The sequence below is a fragment of the Nothoprocta perdicaria genome, unplaced genomic scaffold (assembly GCF_003342845.1).
Source record: "Nothoprocta perdicaria isolate Ctin4 unplaced genomic scaffold, notPer1 scaffold_48, whole genome shotgun sequence".
Lineage (NCBI taxonomy): Eukaryota > Metazoa > Chordata > Aves > Tinamiformes > Tinamidae > Nothoprocta > Nothoprocta perdicaria.
In genome coordinates this window covers 3999398-4016490 of record NW_020455732.1, presented here as the reverse complement: position 1 = coordinate 4016490, position 17093 = coordinate 3999398, and positions in this window count along the sequence as shown.

Genomic DNA, 17093 nt, shown 5'->3' with positions numbered 1-17093 from the left:
CCCAGATCCTCTTTTCCAGGAAACCACTGCTGGGAGCAGAATAAAGCAGAGCAAGATGCAAGTGAGCACAGCCTTTGCGGATGTTTGCATTGAACCAATGTGTGTGTATATAGATAGATATGTAGTTGAGTGTTTTCTAGCAAAAAAAGTCGCACAAGCCCCATGTGAGAGAAAGGAGCAGCTGTGGTAGGAACAGCTGCAGGTGTTTGAACAGCTGGTGAGCAAGAAGTAGAAAAGTTGCTCTGAAAACAAGTTGTGTTTGCAGTCTTGGAGGGAAATCACATAGTTTGGTCCTTGGCCTCTTCTACATGGGATGCAGTGTTGCAATCCTCTAAGACACCTGGCTGCAGATCTGTGGGCTTAGCCATAGGGAATATCTGTGTGACTGACTGTTGCCCCATGTGTCCTGTTCAGCCCCGGTGCAGCTCTCGCTTCTGCTTCTCCTCCTGCTTGTTTGCAAACTCGCCCAAAGTGACAGGGTTTTGAACTCGTGAGCAATGTAAGGAGCCATGCAGTGATGGTGAAGCCTCAGCTTGTTGCTCTGCTGTATCTGGAGAAAAGTGATTAAAAGAGAAGCTAAGTTTTTACTGGTATGGTGGGCTTCACATGCAGGCGCACTGGGGCTAAGGGCTGTAAAGACCTGCTGGCATCAAACAATGATTCCTGGCTTTGTGAAGAACTTTAAAGAATCAGGGTTTCTCCTGAGGGTTTTCCCTTGGACTGGGTTCCCATACCAAGTGCTTCCATAGGGCTGGACTATCTCTATCAAAAACTTTAATGAAATCAAGATAAGAAATCCATGTGTACGGGAGGTACAAAGCAAAAGCAAGGTGCAGAGGTCATGTTCTTATCCAACTATGAGATACTCCCAAACAGTATCTGATAAGGTGTTAAGGAGATATTCTGATAAGCATGTGGAATCATAAGCAAGTTAGATGCAGGTTGGAGAAGCTGAGCTCCTGCCCACAACATCACAACAATGCAATGCAGTGATGTATGATGTGGCCTCATTCCTTATCTTCCACAGTGATATCCCACCACTTGGGACCTTCTGGAGCAGGAATGTGTCCTCATCACTGAAGCCTAGTGTAGGCCCCTCTCTTCTCCCATGCTATGCTTTGGAGTTATTAGGTGATGCTAAGTAGCACTGTCACATCCAGAGATACTTAGTTTCCCCAGGCCCTTCCAGAGACCTTTTAAACCCTTCATCTGAAATGAGGTCTTTTCAGTAAGTACATAAAAGCATATCTTCTAGAGCCTAACACTTTAGGCAGTCCAAAGTGAAACTACCATCTGTTTTTCTATTTTCCTTTAAAATCATTTTTCTCTCTCTTCTTTATTTTCTTTCCTTTTAAAGTAGAACAAGAAAGCATAAAAGAAGATGTGGTCTCAGAAAAAAACAGAAGTGATTTCCTGTCCTGCAACTTCTGGGGGTTGCTAAAGGAGAAGACCTCAAGGTCAACTTACCAGGGATGGAGCTGACTATCCACACTGATACTCAGAGCCACTCTAGTTTCATAATGATGGTCAAAAACATTCTGGTGATCAAAATGCCCATCTCCCTGCCTGCAGGCTGTGGAAGTCCCATATTGTGTGACAGCAGATGGGCAAAACTGATACTATAGCAGCTGGGTAAGATAAACCTCCTCGTGGTAGAAGGTAGGCAGTAGGGAGAAGTTATTCAGGTTTTGCTTTGACATCTGGTTACATGCGTCCAGCTCCATCCCAAGCTTCTGCCCCAGCATCACTGAAGTTGTGAGGGATCTGTGAAGGCCTCTGGTCCAACCTCCAGGTCAAAATGGGGCCAACTGATCAGCTTGCTCCGGGCCTTCTGCAGCCAAATTTAGATATTTACAAGGTGGGAGACTCCACACTGTTTTGGTGTTAACCACTACCTTGTTGAAACTTTTCTTGTAACTTAGTGGAATTTCCCTTCCTGCATCTTGTAACTTGCTGCTTGTCCTTCTGTTGTGCACCTCTGAGAAGGGTTTGGCTCTGCTATCTCTCACCGAACACCTGCCTGCTCAGCTGCAGAGGGGTATGTGGTGAATTTTGTGGCTGAAGGACATAGGAACATTTTGATCTACAGCTTAAGGGACTGCCAGCTGTATTTTCTCCATAAATAGGCTGCCATGGGAAGATGTTGAGGCTCTGGTAGATGACTATGTCTCTGCTTTCCAGCATGTCACTCCTAAACCAGCATCCTGGAGAGAAGGGAAGATGAAGACCACATTTTGCAGAAATGAAAGTCCATGGTCCAAGCACTGCTCATCAGAAACTTTGCTGCTTTCTCCTAAAGGAAGAGCCAATTTCTTGATATACAGCTAAAGGGTTATTGATTACTGTTGCCAAAAACTGGAACCTGTTTGATAAAGCTGCTTCCCAAACATAATTTTCCTTGATGGTCCAGCCTGCTAGCAGGATGGACACCACGGCACCCCAGTACAGCAAAGCTGTGTTAGATGGAGAGAAGGCCTGGCAGGTGATGCAAGGAAGGGATCTCAATCAAGGCAGCTTGGCTGCTCTTTCATTTGCTCAATGGCAGGGCCTCTGCTCACCCGTGGGCGGTTGAGAGAGATGGATTTTTGGTTGATTCATCTTAATGGGTGTAGAGAGGGAAGTGGGTATGCTAAAACTCCTCAGTGATGAGCAATTGCTGTTGAACTGTTTCTTATGCCTTGCATCTGTTCCTTGGTGAGCTATCAGATTAGGAGGAAACAAAACAGCTGTAGTCTGGCAGACATGTGAGAGGTGGGAAATCCCTGAGGGGATGGGATGAAGAGAATTGTGAAAAGTTTCCAGAAAGGTGTTTCTTTTTTTTTTTTCCTTTCATTTCTTCCTTTACAGCCTGAGATGGTAAAATTAAAAAAAAAAAAAANAAAAAAGGAGAAAAGGGGATTATTTTGTCAGTATGAGTCCTGAGAGAAAAAAAAAAAAAAAAGGCTAGAACTGTATTAACAGTATTCACAGAAAGCAACTAATGGAGTATCCAGTTCAGCAAGAGAGGAGATCATGGCTGTGGTTTGGCACAAGTAAAACATGTGCTTAAGAAGCTCCCTTTGTTTTCTTAGTTGTCCTCGGCATCCGTCAATTGTCAACCAAATCTGGACTGCTCTAAGGAAAGCTTAAATTGAACAGTGGTTAGCACTATCTAGGCTTTTGTACAGGCTGTACTGTTGATGCCAATAAGACAAAGGAAAGCAAGTGATTAACCTACAAGAAGTTGGAGCCCTGTGATAAGGTGATGGATGGTCTAACACGGGGAAGAGTTAAAAACACAAGGATAAAACTCCAGGGCATTAGCTTTGTGTGTTGTGAGGGAGACCTCATACTTGCTGAGGGCAGCTGTGGGAATGGGACCAACTTCAAGACCAAAGTCCTCTACTGTGAGTCAATCATACACAGCTTGGTGCTTCCTGAGGCTTTTTTATTGTCATAACTGTGATGTTTTGGGCTGGCTGAGCACAATATGTTATTGAAAATTGCAGGAAAAACTAATCAAGAGCTTAGTTCAACCAAACCCAACCCAAGCTTTGAGAATAACTTCTCCAGAACTTAATCCTGTGGCTCTACAAGCTGGGGCATAAGGGATTTCAGTAAATTGCTTAATATTCTCAAATCAATCCTGGATTAGACTGCAATTATGAGTGATCAGCATGACTCAGAAATAAGCCTTTGAATTTCTGCCTTCAGAGCTTCAAGAAGGCTCCTAAATTACTTCTACAGCCATGAGCTTAAGAAAGAGGCAACAAGAAAGACCTTCTACAAGAATATAAGCAACAAAAGAAAGGCTGGGGAAAATGCAGGCCTGCTACTAAATGCGACATGGCCCCTGGCTAAAAAAGGCCCAGAAAAGGCCTAGGTACTGAATTTCTTTTCCTGTCCTTTTGATTGAGACTGGCCTTCAGTAATCCTAGGCCCCTGTGACCAGAAGGGAAGTGTGAAACAAGGAAGACTTGCTCTTGGTAGAGGAGGATCAGGCTAGGGAACAGTTAAACTAGACATAAACAAGACCATGGGACCTGAGAGGATGCACCTGTGAGCGTTGAAGGAGGTCTTTTATCTCTGAGAAGCCATGGTGGTGTGTTTAACCAGCCTGATAGCTTTCCATGATGAGATCACTGGCTTGGTGGATGAGGACAGCACTGAGTATTCTTCATCATGATTTTATTAAGATTTTTGACAATCTCTTATAACAACCTCATAGTCAAACTGATTTGAGTACTGGCAAGAGAAGTGGGCTATGATAAATTGAAATTACTCATTTTAGAGGTTGTGATCAGAAGCATGAAGTAGATCTGGGAGCCAATCACTGGTGTTCTCCCCAGGTATTCATAGGGGTCCAGTGTTGTTTAACTTCTTCATTAATGACCTGGGCAATGGGATTGAATGCACCCTCAGCAAATTTGCAGATGATTCAGAACTGGGAAAAGTGTTTCATGCAACTGATGGTTGTGCTCCGTTTTAGAGAGACCTTAACAGGCTGGAGAAATGGCCCGTAAAGAACTTTATGAAGTTCAACAAAGTGCAAAGTCCTGCACTTGGGGAGAAATAATCCCACGTACAGCCATATACATGTACAGCCTAGTGGGCTGACATGTTAGAAAGCACGTTACACAAGCAGGAGTTGGGGTTCCTGGTGGATGCTGTGCTGAACACAGGCCAGTATCATATTTTATAGCAAAGAAAGCCGGCAGCATACTGGGCTGCACTGGGCAGAGCATTGCCAGCAGGTCAAGAGAAGAAGGGAATGCTCAGAGAGGATCTTATCAATGTGTACAAATATCTAATGGGGAGAAGTAAAGATGACAGATTCTTAGTGCTCAGTAACAGGACAAGATGCAATGGTGCTAATTGAAATATGGAAGATTCCATCTGAACCAGAAAAAAAAAATGCTTCTTCATTGTGAGGGCAGATGAACATGGGAACAGGTTATCCAGGGAGGTTTCACCCTTGGAGGCATTCTGAACATCACTGTACACATAGAGTCCTGGGTAACCTGCTCCTGCTGACCCTGCTTGGAGCAGGAGCTGGACCAGACAACATCCTGAAGTCCTGGCCAACCTCCACAGCTCTGTGAAGAGCATACTGGCGTGAGGGGTGTCCAAGGTTGTTCTCTGTGCAGCACCAAGAAAGATTCCTGGGACTGCCCTGTGTTGAAGAAGGTCTGCAGAGGAAGGATGGAGAAGAACGGAGTTCATGTGATTCTGAAAAATGCTGTATTTCTAGCTCTGTGGATTGCAGACCAGCATTCCTATTGTACATTGGACAGGCTGCTTATCTGACAGGAAGGTGGGTTAGACAAGGTTCCTTCCCTAATGTCATCTATACATGAGTGAGCTCTTTGTCTTTTTAAACTGTTCTACGTAATCTTTTCCCTATATTTCTCAAGCTATAGGTGAACTTTTCAACTCCCGAAGGCTTGGATTGCCAAAGAGAAGGAAAACTGGGTGGCAGTTGTTGCAACCAGCTTTAGTTAGGTCTCACATTTCCTTCTTTGTAGTCCCCCAGGCAGAGACATTTCTTGACTTCACACAGTTCATTTCCCGTGGTGCAAAACCCCCTTCAGCAGAAAGCAGAACATCAGTGGATTAAATCATCACCACCCACTGTCCTGTCTTCATCTTTAGGCCCATAATCATTCCTGTTTCACAGCACTAGAACACTCCACATCCCTCTCCGTGTCTTGCAGGATCCATGCTGACCTGAGACTGAGTCAAGGCCTGTAGTGATATGATATGTCTGTAAGGAAGCAGGGGCTCATACCTAAACCTAAAAAGGGCGAGAATAACACTAACCTGCTGCCCACTCACCAATAATTTTACTGGTGACCTTTCCAATCTATTGGCTTGTCCCAGGGATGAGACCCAAAGGTGGCAAGAGAAAGACAGGACCCAAGTGGTCTGCTCTCAGTTCCTATCCCATACACAGGCAATAATATTAGGTAAGCTTGCAGGCCGGTCACAGATTCACTTCAGAAGTGCAGATCTTTAAGGTAGTCATCAACCTGTTGTACAACCCAACTCCATCCCTGGCATAGTGATGAATGCCATGCAATACGGCTCAGGCAATGCCAGCACTGAGCTGAGCATCTTTGTGCTCCAACATGAAGTTTGTGTTGTAATGGGCTGTGAATCACTGGGACTGCTCTCATGCTGTCTTCCTTTATTGTACCTATTTATTTGTTTGATTTAGTTCCACCTTCCCCCAAGCAAGTCAGGCAGGCCTCACAGCATGGACTCTGCAGCAGGCAGTGGGCCTGGACTGCAGCTACATAACTCCCGACTCCCCAACCACGCAAATAAATTATCTTTTTTTTTTTCCCCCTTTTTCCTTTTCATATTTCCATATTTTACAAGCTTCTGCACGTGGTAGCATTGTGTTGACCTCATTGTGCCTTCCTCTGTACTGGAAAAAACAATAAATGCACATCATTTTATAAACAAAACAAAGATAGCAGTTCTAACTATTTTTTTTTCCATTCAAGAGTCTAAGTCCTTTTTTTTTTTTTAACTCTATAGCCCTTTCATGCAGTATTGCCATTACCAGTACCCGGCCATGAGCTTTGTACTGAGTTTGCAAGGCCTCAGGACTGTAGTTTGTCATGTTTGCTCTGGCTGTACTTTTAGTGACCCACCTGCAGCTTGGTTTTCCTCAGTTTAGGTGTAAAAGCAATTCTGCTAAAAGACTGGGTGGCCATGGCTAATTTGTTTTACTCCTGTCTGTCTTTGTCTGGTATAACTATAGATTTATATAGGTAGAGGTAACAAGCATGAGCTGTCATTGTGTAGAATGAGATGTTTATGGCTCTAATGCAGTGGTGCAGTGTAGAGAAATGCCGATCTGCTGGGACAACAGACACACAGTATATGGCATGGAAGAGTGAGGGCACAGGGCGAGAAGAAATGGGACACAGGTTGGCACTGGAGACCCCATGGCTATCAAGACATCTCCAATGGTCAGTTATAAAAATGCAGACCTGGTCTGGACAAAACCGACTTTAGCGACGCTAGGAAAAAGAAGTATCTACCCTATGAAAAGGCATCATATGCTTTCCCATTTAAGATGGGCTTGCAGACCATGAAGAAATAGCAAATTCAAAAAAAACATGTTAGCAAACATATAAAAGAAGAAGCCATCACCGTGAGCATTATATTCCTCCCGGAGAAGGACTCCAGATATTGCGAATGTCCAGAGTTTGTTGTGACCCCCCCACCATAAACCCAGATTGAAAGCACCAACCTCAGGACCCAAAGGAGTGGAAAGAGGTCAGCATAAATTCCGGAAAAAGTGTAGATTTGAAGAAGTGTGAGAGTAACAACTTTAACCATATTTCTATATTGAAGTGTTCTTTCTTAGCCTATAATAATTATATTTGGATTAGTAATGATTCTTGGATTAGCCTGTTAGAGCTTCAGTTATACTATTTATACTAACAATGAATTCTTGGCTTTATACCTCTAGTCAAGCACGCCCAGAACACAGTGTTGCTGCTATATCTATACATACATACATATATACATATATACATATAGAGTGTTTCCTCTTTGCCTGTAAAACAAGTTTTTAAGCAGAACAGATTGCTGCAGCAGTACAACATGTTTCTCCTATTTTTACTGTTTCTTCTGGTCTCCCTGACCTACTGGTACCTTCCTGATCTCAGAGCTGTTTAATAGAGCTGGTAGAGCAGCACTTTGACCACATCACTGAAATCCTCATAGTTGCAGGTGGAACAGGGCTTCCCGATGGATTGGGACTAACCTAAGGTGCCAGCTGGGCAGACTGGAGACAGCAAAATGGTTCTGGACGTGTGTGTAGGGAGAGCGAAGGACCATGGGCATGGTTCCATGGAGAGCAGGGAATGGGCTATGTTGTTTTCTTAGGAAGAACGTAGATTTGGGGCATGGGACTTGACTCAGATTGGGCTAGCAAAGCAGGGGAAAAGTAGCCACTGGGTTTGGAAGCGGCGCTTTTCCCAGGCCTCATGGAATAGTTGTCCTTTGCTGGAACTGGCACACTTTTTTTTTCCCCCTGCCAGGTAGGATGAGCCTCATGCCAATGTGCAATGCCAAGAGGCCCTGTCTCCTCTCTGGTGGCTTCACTTCCTCTTTGACTGGTCACTTCCTACCAAGCTTTTGTATCCTCCCTTGTTTCAAAAAGGAGCAGCTGCTCTCAGTAGCTGCTGCTTTGCTTTTGCTTCATTTTAAAATATTGACCAGACATGCTTGTGAAGGCAACGTGCAAACTTGCTGTGATGGACCGCTGCAAGTCTCTGGTATAGACATTGCTCTGCAACAGCTCTTCTGGGGTGTAGTTCCACCTGGGGCTCAAGTAAAAGGGTGATGACCTCCTCTGCAGCTTGTGACACCTAGACATCACAGCTAGATCCCACCGCTGCAGTCACGAGTTAAATACAGGTATGATAATCAAGGTATGCCCAGCTGGGGTTTAGGCAATATGGGAGGTCTAGAGACACCACCAGATTAGGTAATACAGATAATTAGGTAAACAGAAACCTGGTATGCCCCTGGGGAACTGTTTTCCTGCTCTACTTCAAAGAGAAGGATGCAAAGGGCGGACTCTTGGAAGGATTTCAACACCTTGATGCACTCCAGGGTGCCTGTGCTGTGTTATTGAACTCTAGCATCTCTCCCCATGATGAGATTCCCACTATGAGTACCTTGCCTTCTTCACAGTGTCTGGGAAGAAGGAGCATGTAGGAGGTGCAGCTGCAGCAGCCACATGCAAAGACTAGGGAGTTCTGTGATGGAAAGAGCTGTGTTTTGGGTGGGTAGTTTGGGTGGGTCATTGCCATCGCTGGTCCAGATGGATGACAACCCCTCTGCAACCCTAGCTCCTGTGTGTAATAGCAAATGGGTGAGAAATGGTAATCCGTACAGTTTAGAAGGGTGCTGAGATAGATGAAAATAGCAATGATAATCTCAGACACCATCCAATAAGTCATGAAGACCAGAGAGCTTGGCAGAGCTCATGCTCTGAGTACAGGGAGGCTGAATGGTTAAAGAACTTACGGCAGCATCCTTGTCATCTCTGCTCAGAGTGCCAGAACTATATTCAACATGTGCCCAGGGCTGCCCAGGGAGGTTGTGGAGTCTCCTTCTCTGGAGGTTTTCAAAACCCGCCTGGATGCCGCCCTGTGCCACATGCTCTAGGTGTGCCTGATTGAGCGAGAAGGTTGGACTAGATGATCTCTAGAGGTCCCTTCCAACCTTGAATATTCTGTGAAAATGGAAGCAGTCTTTAGCACCTGTGTGGGGTCCAAACAGCTGGAGAGGGCTAAAAAGCACAGTCTAAGTGTGCAACATGGATCCAAGCCTTGCAGCTGGTTCTGCACCATAGCAAAGGCCCCAGAGAAAAAGGAAGATCTTCCACAAGACCAAGACTCGTTCAGATTTCTGTTCCTCCTCCCAGCTGAAGTGCCATTTGTGGGCCTTTTCCTCAAGCCATTTGGGAGAAGACCCTAATATGATTCTCCCAGGAGATGGGAGATAAGCAGCTCCACGGATGACTTCTATTCACTGACTTTTGGTCTCATTGCATATTTCCTCCATGCCATCCTCTCAGAATGAAACCACCAGCAATCTCCCACAAGCCTTGGAGCAAATGCTAGCAATGCATGGGCAGTCTTATAGTTCACGCATGCTCGTCAAGACATACCTGAGGCTGAGCATGTAACTCCCCAGCTATCTGGCTCAGTGGGCCACCAGCAGCCCTCAAAAGCCAAGCAGCCTGTTGCTCACTCCTCCCATCATGATTGCTCACCACACTGCTCATGCCACTGGACTAGCTGTGGACCACTTCCCAGGGCCTTGCAGACTCTGTTCCTGGTGTCAGTGCAGGGCAGTCCCCAATCTAAGTGACTCCTCTTGAGATCTCTGACAGAGAGGAGATGCTCTGCCCGTCATTCCTTTGGTGCTGTACAGAAGTGATTGAATGAATGGAGTCATTTCCATGTAAAACAAACAGGCCACCTGTAAAAATGACCCCCTTTCTCTCAAAAATCATATTAAATACCAAGAATTACTTTTCCTCTTTCAAAAAAAAAAAAAAAAAAACCCACTAAGAGTCACAGAGTCACAGAGTCACAGAATCACAGAATCACAGAATGGTTAAGGTTGGAAGGGACCTCTAGAGATCATCTAGTCCAAAGCCCAGGCTCAAGTAAGGACACCTGCAGCACGTGGCACAGGGTCGCATCCATCCAGGTGGGTTTGGAAGATCTCCAGAGAAGGAGACTCCACATCCTCTCTGGGCAGCCTTTTCCTGTCGATGGTTGCAGCATTGCTTTTGCCTCAAGGCATGATAGATCAATAGTGGCCATGGGGTTGGTGTTGGTGATTGTGAGGTCACTCATGCTAAATCTTGTAAAATTAATATTTTTTTTTTTTTTAGTGCAGACCTTTGCCGGGATGCTCCTGCTGTTGCGTGACAGTCCAGCCACGGCTCCCAGGTTGATTTCCCATCCTCCTGAAGAGTCACAGCTGCAGGAAGACACCTTCCAGTGAATCATTCTGTGCAATTCCTATTCCTCAGAATGGGTCTAGCCCTTCAGTTGCTGCCTTGTGACATCTCGAGCGATTGACACACCTTCTCTGGCATCCACTCTGGCGTCTATTGGGCAAGTAATGTGGCTTATAATCTCCACACCCAGAAGACATGTGTACACTGGAGAAGAAGAGTGAGTGCTCATGGAATTATCAGGGCTGACTTCACCTTCCTGTTAATCCTGTCCATGGCATTTCCAGTCCCAGTGGTTTAAAGCGAGTGCCAGAAACCTCAAAAATATCTGGAAATTAACCTGCACATGCTCAACAACCCCTCATTTTTTAAGTTTTCCTTAGAAGAAAGATAACATGCATTTTGGTATGTTTGAACTTCCTCTTCCCATGTCTTCCCTGTGCTGAGCAATGATCAATCACATTGATTCCCCTAAAGATCCTTGATGAGTATGGTCTCTGCTTCAGGGACTTCACTTATCCAACAGATCTCCTGCCCAGGAACTAATATCAGTCCTCAGTCATTTCTGCCCTCCCCTCATCTGTCCGAGATATCTTTTTCACACACTCTCCAAGCTTCTGTGTCTTCTCCTGTAACACCATCTCCCAAGCTGAATGAAGGGCAAATATAGCTAGCTCCCTGTTCTCTCTCCTCCAGACCAAGTCTTTGAGGGTGGATAGGTAAGAAATGAAGAGACTCAGACTGACCAGAAGACTTTACACAAAAGTGCTACTCCTGCTTCCTCCTCTCTGCTCTTTGGTGACTGAGCAGGTGGTGACTCATTGAGATGTCTGCTGATTTCAAACTTTCTGGCAGGTCTATCCTAGGAAGCAGAAGTGAGACAGGCAAAGAGAGGCTCCAGAAGGTCTGAAATAACCCACTCCAGCTCCACCCAAATTGACAACATGCAGCGAAATCATAGAGGCTCAGAACGTTTTACGTAGTTGATATCTAGCACAACTTTGAATCTGATGCTTAATGTAGAACACAGACAAATTGATTTTTACTGTTTGCTCAGATGCAGCAAAGGAAAACTATTGCAAAACTGGAAACCAAACTCTAGGGTCTAGGGACCCTCATTTGAATCTCACAGAATGGTTGAGGTTGCAAGGGACCTCTGGAGATCATTTAGTTCAACCTCTCTGCTCAAATAGAGTTAGTTGGAACATGGGCTGCTCAGGACCTTGTCCAGATGGGTTCCCAAATCATTATTTCTTATTGCAGCTGCTCCCCCCAAAAAAGAGGATGCAAACCATCTAGGATTTTATAAGTTAGCAGGAGCTTCTACAGTCAAACAGGAAGTTGTATTTCCTGTTTATATTGCCATCCACAGATATACAGATAGATCTATCTTGAATGTAGATACTAGAATTATCAGAGTCTAACCCTGGAAAGGCACTTTACGATATCCGTGCAGAAGCAGCCATTGAATTTTTAATCATTTTGCTTTGAGTGGCAAAACTTGACTTGATGATCAGCTTGGAACTAAACAGCAAAAAAGAAAAAGACTCACTCAGATATCAGTAGTACTGCTAGTCTGACCATAGAAATTAACGTATTAAAAGCGATAAATTGAATGAATTGCCTTAGTGCTTTCACTCTTCTCTTGACCCATCAGACCAGCCTGAAGGTAGCACTGAGGTGAGGAAACAGCCCACATGCATTCCTTTCCTGTCAAACAACACATGATCACAGCTCGTGGACGGCCCACTCTTTCAAAATTGTTGCCTTCATAATCACTTGGTCCAAATGCAGAGGAGACATATATTCTGTGCTCAGGTGAGGATATTTTCCACGGGCTACTGAGATGGTTGAGAGAAGATGAAGGCGTTCCTCGTTGTTCTGCTGACTTTGGTCCTATGTGCGGAGCAAGGTGAGCATCATGGGTTTGTTGCTAGACTGGGAAGGGTGTGCTGGAAAATTGGGGAGGCATTGTAGCTACGGGAAGAAAGGCAAGCGGGAGCACTTTCAATAACACTGCTGCAGGACACAGTGCTTCTCCTTGGGCTTCCCAAATGTGGGCTCAGCCTTGGTGGGTGAAGGGTTTTTTTTTCAGGGGAAATTTCCCCATTTGCACCTGGATTTACATAAAAGTGAGACAGAAAAGAGGAAGCCTCTTGCTGCCTTTCTGTCTTTGCTAAGAGGCTTTCTGGTGGGTTTGTCTGTTCAGATGAGGCAAGGTTGCAGTCATTTCTAAAGCTCTTATGAAGAACTGCTTCAATCTGCAGTAGCTTGGTATGTCAATAACCCTAGGAGCTTGGCTCTTGCTGAAGTTGGTGATGTCTCTACCAGGATCAGATGGACAGGACCAGACCTACAAAGACTGCCCATGGAGAACACTCGTGCTGCTCCTTGGCAAATACCCTGAATTTAGACTCACTTGGGAGGTCTTACCCACTTGGAGGTTTCAGTCCAAGCTGGGGAATGAGGGAGAGGTTGCATGCAGGTTATATGTTTAAGCAGCTTTGTGCTGGGATACATAGTGGGACTTATATTTGTATATTATTTATATTATAGACTATGTGTTATATTTCGCAGGGAGATGGCAAATTAAATCAGAGCCCTGCAAAAGTATTGATCTTATATAGCCTCTAGAGACAAACAGATAAGGAGCTGGAGAGAGTAAACACTATGCTTGCTTTATAAAGAATAAGATTTGCCTCCACTTGGAAATTTGCCATATTAGCTCTTGCAGAAGAATCATTTCCTGGAATAGTTATTTCTGTCTCATTGTACCCTAAGAATAACTTTCTGCTATTTGGCTTTGTTGACTTTCCAGAATAGCAATCCTGATAAATTTCCAACTCTTAAAGCCTCGGGGACAGCAAGACTGCCTTCACTGCCAAAACCAAGAGCATGTTAACCTGGATTAGATAACCCTTAGCACAAAACCCAAAACATTAGACCCCACATGGCTTAGGACTGAATTCAGACAGATAAGAGTTTAAAGCCTTTCTTCTCATTAGTGTCTTAACCAACTTATGGACATATATTTGAGGGTTCTGCTGTCTTACCCAGAGAGACCGGCCTTGGAGACTGACTTCTCTAGGTTTTGGGTCAGCTATGGAGGCTCATAACATATGAAGGTTAATCCTAGGTCCTTAGAACACAAGAAGTTCCATCTCCATATGAGGAAGAACTCCTCTACTGTTAGGGTAACAGAGCAATGGAACAGGCTGCCCAGGGAGGTTGTGGAGTCTCCTTCTCTGGAGATCTTTCAAACCTGCCTGGATATGACCCTGTGCCAAATGCTGTTGGTATTCCTGCTTGAGTAGAAGTTTGGACTAGATGCTTTCTAGAGGTCCCTTTCAACCTCAACCATTCTGTGATTCTGTGTCCCAATTAACCGTATTTCTCTGTCAATGAGGCTCTAGTCTATTTTATAGTGCCTCCAGTAGATGGTTTGCTTCATCTTTTCCTATTGACTCTAGAGAAAACCTCGGACAACCACACTGTGAGAAAACACCTGCAACCAGAGAAGGGTGAATCCAGACCTCTGGACATTCCTGCAGATTTCTATAGCAGACCATGCCCTTCCCTAGTGCCTACATCAGACCAAACCCAGTGCCCTTGGGCCATCATGCTTTATTTTGAGGGAAGGAGGAGCAGATCTGCAAGATCTGCTTGTGTATGCACACACGTTCATACCTGTGCAGATATTAGGTCTAAGAGTGCAGGGGTGCAGAAAGCAGAGGTGGGTCTTGCAACCTCATCACGTTCAGCCAACCCATGCCTGCTACCTTCAAAAGTCTATGAGAAAAAATAATTTTGCCATCTAGAATGGCAATATTTTGATTCCATTTTCCATATCCCATGTTTCTTCCTGCAGCAAACACCCTGTGGTGCTACACCTGCGAGTGGAAACACAGCAACTGGAAATGTCTGAAGGCCATGAAGTGTTCAGACAAGGATGAGTATTGTGTGACGAATGTTGCCTCTGTAGATGTTGGTATGTGCTATCAACATGACAGGGGCTCAGGAAGGGGAAGTGGGGGGTTTGCATGTATTTTTATGGTTGATTTTTGTGGGTGGATGGGATAGGGAGTCGTGGTGGAGGCACACATTTGGGAGGTGAAACCCTTGCTAGTCTGGACTGTCAGCACTGAAGTTTGCAAGGTTTGAAATCCACTTTGCAAACATACACTAAAAGCTTCTGATTCAGCCTTTGCTTTATGCCTGCATGGAAAAGATTGGGGACACAGAGTGATCAGAGGAAGATAAAGAAATTTGGACCTTGGTCAGACAGAGAGAGGAAAAGAATCAGATAATTGGGATAGATAACATGGTATAGAGAAAAACAGAAAGGGTTAAAAGCACTTTTTTCTTAGGAGGAAGCCTGGAGCTTTCAATGTATGGTATGAACGTTGCTTCGAAGATGCCACAGCATGCCTAAGAAAGCCTCTGTCTAAGAGGCATCCTAAGAGGCCCCAAGTGCCTGGCAGGGATATTGAATGGTGAAGCAGATCACCAATAATTACTGAAACATGATGGAACTGGGCTGAGGATCAATGGCCATACAGATCCTCAGGGATCTATGAGGGACAGTGAGATGCACCAGCCCATTCCCATCTTGTATGAGATCTAGGAGCACATGACAAACCCTTGGCACTAACGCTGCTCTTCCTTCTTCTTTGGGCAAGGATATTTGACTTTGTGGAAGAGGATCACCAAGAAGTGCTCAGCGACCTGCCCCGACCACAACTTCCTCCTGGGCCTGACCTCCTACACCTCTACTTGCTGCCGGACTTTCTTATGCAACCTGAGTGCATGCGCAGGACCCAAGCTGGTTCAGCAGTGAGGTGGTGGGAGATCCTGTGCCAGTGTATTCTTCGACTGCTCAGAGATGGGAGAAAGGGGCTCCTGAAGGTCTGAAGAGCACTGCCAGATTCCCGCAGCAGGGTATGGACGCTGGGTGCTCCATGGAGTAGATAAAGCATCACAGTGACAACTTTCTGACCTTGTGTCACCTCCCAAACTGCAAGGAAGTAGTTTCTCACTTTCTTTTCATGCTGGAGCTCTGCAACTTAAGCTTTGCAGCTTGTAGGAGCTGCCCTGCATCCCAGAAGATGCAAATGCTGCTTCTGTATGTCACACACATCTCCAGAGAGGTTTCTTCCACAGCCTTACTTCCTCCCTTATCTCTACATTGGCTTTGTACCACTGAACCCAGTTCTTAAAGACTGAGTTCTCTTTAAGAGAATGGTAAATCTCAAGAAGTTCAGTTTCCTTTACTAGTGACTCTTTTTTGTTGCTAGATAGCTGGGAAAGGATGCAAATTTTTCCCAGGAGCCAGGGAAAATCAGTATCCCCAGCACAGGGATTTGGGTGGAAGACCACCATGAGTCTTAGAAAGGCTTCCAAGGAGCCAGGGAAGGACATAGGGACCTGGATGGAGACACGGGGCAGCCAGGAGCCACAAAGCCCATGAGTCTCCGTATTGAGCAGCTCCCCAGGTTGGGGGGATGGAGATAACAGTCCCTCTGTGCCAGCTTGGAAGGGAGATCATAGAAACTCATGGGGTTGCTGCTGGCGGAGGGAAAAGCTGGTCCTGAGTATAAAATCCTGACCTTGCTAGACACCCTCCTCATCACTCTTCCCTTGTTTCCCTCACCAACCATCCAGGCTCTTCACTCCCAAGACTAGCAGCTGGGGACAATGACATTCCTCTGTGCTAGCTCCCCTTTAGCAATCAGACAGGTCAACCACATGCTTCTTCCTCTTGGCCCCACTTGTGGTGGTGATAGGAAATGATGCCTATCTGCATGTATTTCTCTCTGAAGTCATTATCCCCAATTCCATTGTTACTCCTCTCATCCCCCTGCACCCCTCTTTTTCTTTCTTTTTTTTTTTTTTTTTTGGTCTATCCCTGATCATTTGTGGTTGTTGTCTGAGCCAAGTGATCCAACTCCGCGTTGCACTGCCTTAGACCTACAGCCCGACAATGTTTCTTCCAAAGAATCACTCATTTATCCATCCCTAAAAGCAACCTCAGGGTCACAAAAAGCATTTGCGTCGTTTGGGTTGAGCTGGTGAGGCATTTAGGAGAAGAGGAGAGATTTCACAGAAGGGAAATATCTCATGTAGAGTTTTTTCCAGAGACTGCAGATCAATGAGGGTAAAAGGAAGATAAAAAGTGAAAGCAAGCAGAGCCAACTCAAGACTTTTCAGAATCTGATGTACTGAATGCCTCTCTGCTCTCCCAAACATCACTTTTGGGAGGAGTTTTGCTTTGGCAAGAGAATGGAAATGTCTCGGCTCAACAGAGGATGGAGGAGCTTTTATCCTTGAGGAGCTGCAACCACGCTGCCAATCCCATGCATCAGCATGTCGCCGACGGCAGCGGGACCAGATGTGCTCAGGGTGTTTGCTCCCTTTCCCACAGGAATGAGCCCGGGCCAGATGGCAAGTTACCCGACTGGTACAGCCAGGAGGTACCACAGCAGCAGCCATCTCCACCTTCACACACAACTTTACCTATCCCTATATCCCCCCCTACCCTTCCAGATTGCTATGCCAAGGAAATGATCTGCAGCCTGCAATATTTGCATTGCATATTGCAAGGACAGATGTGATG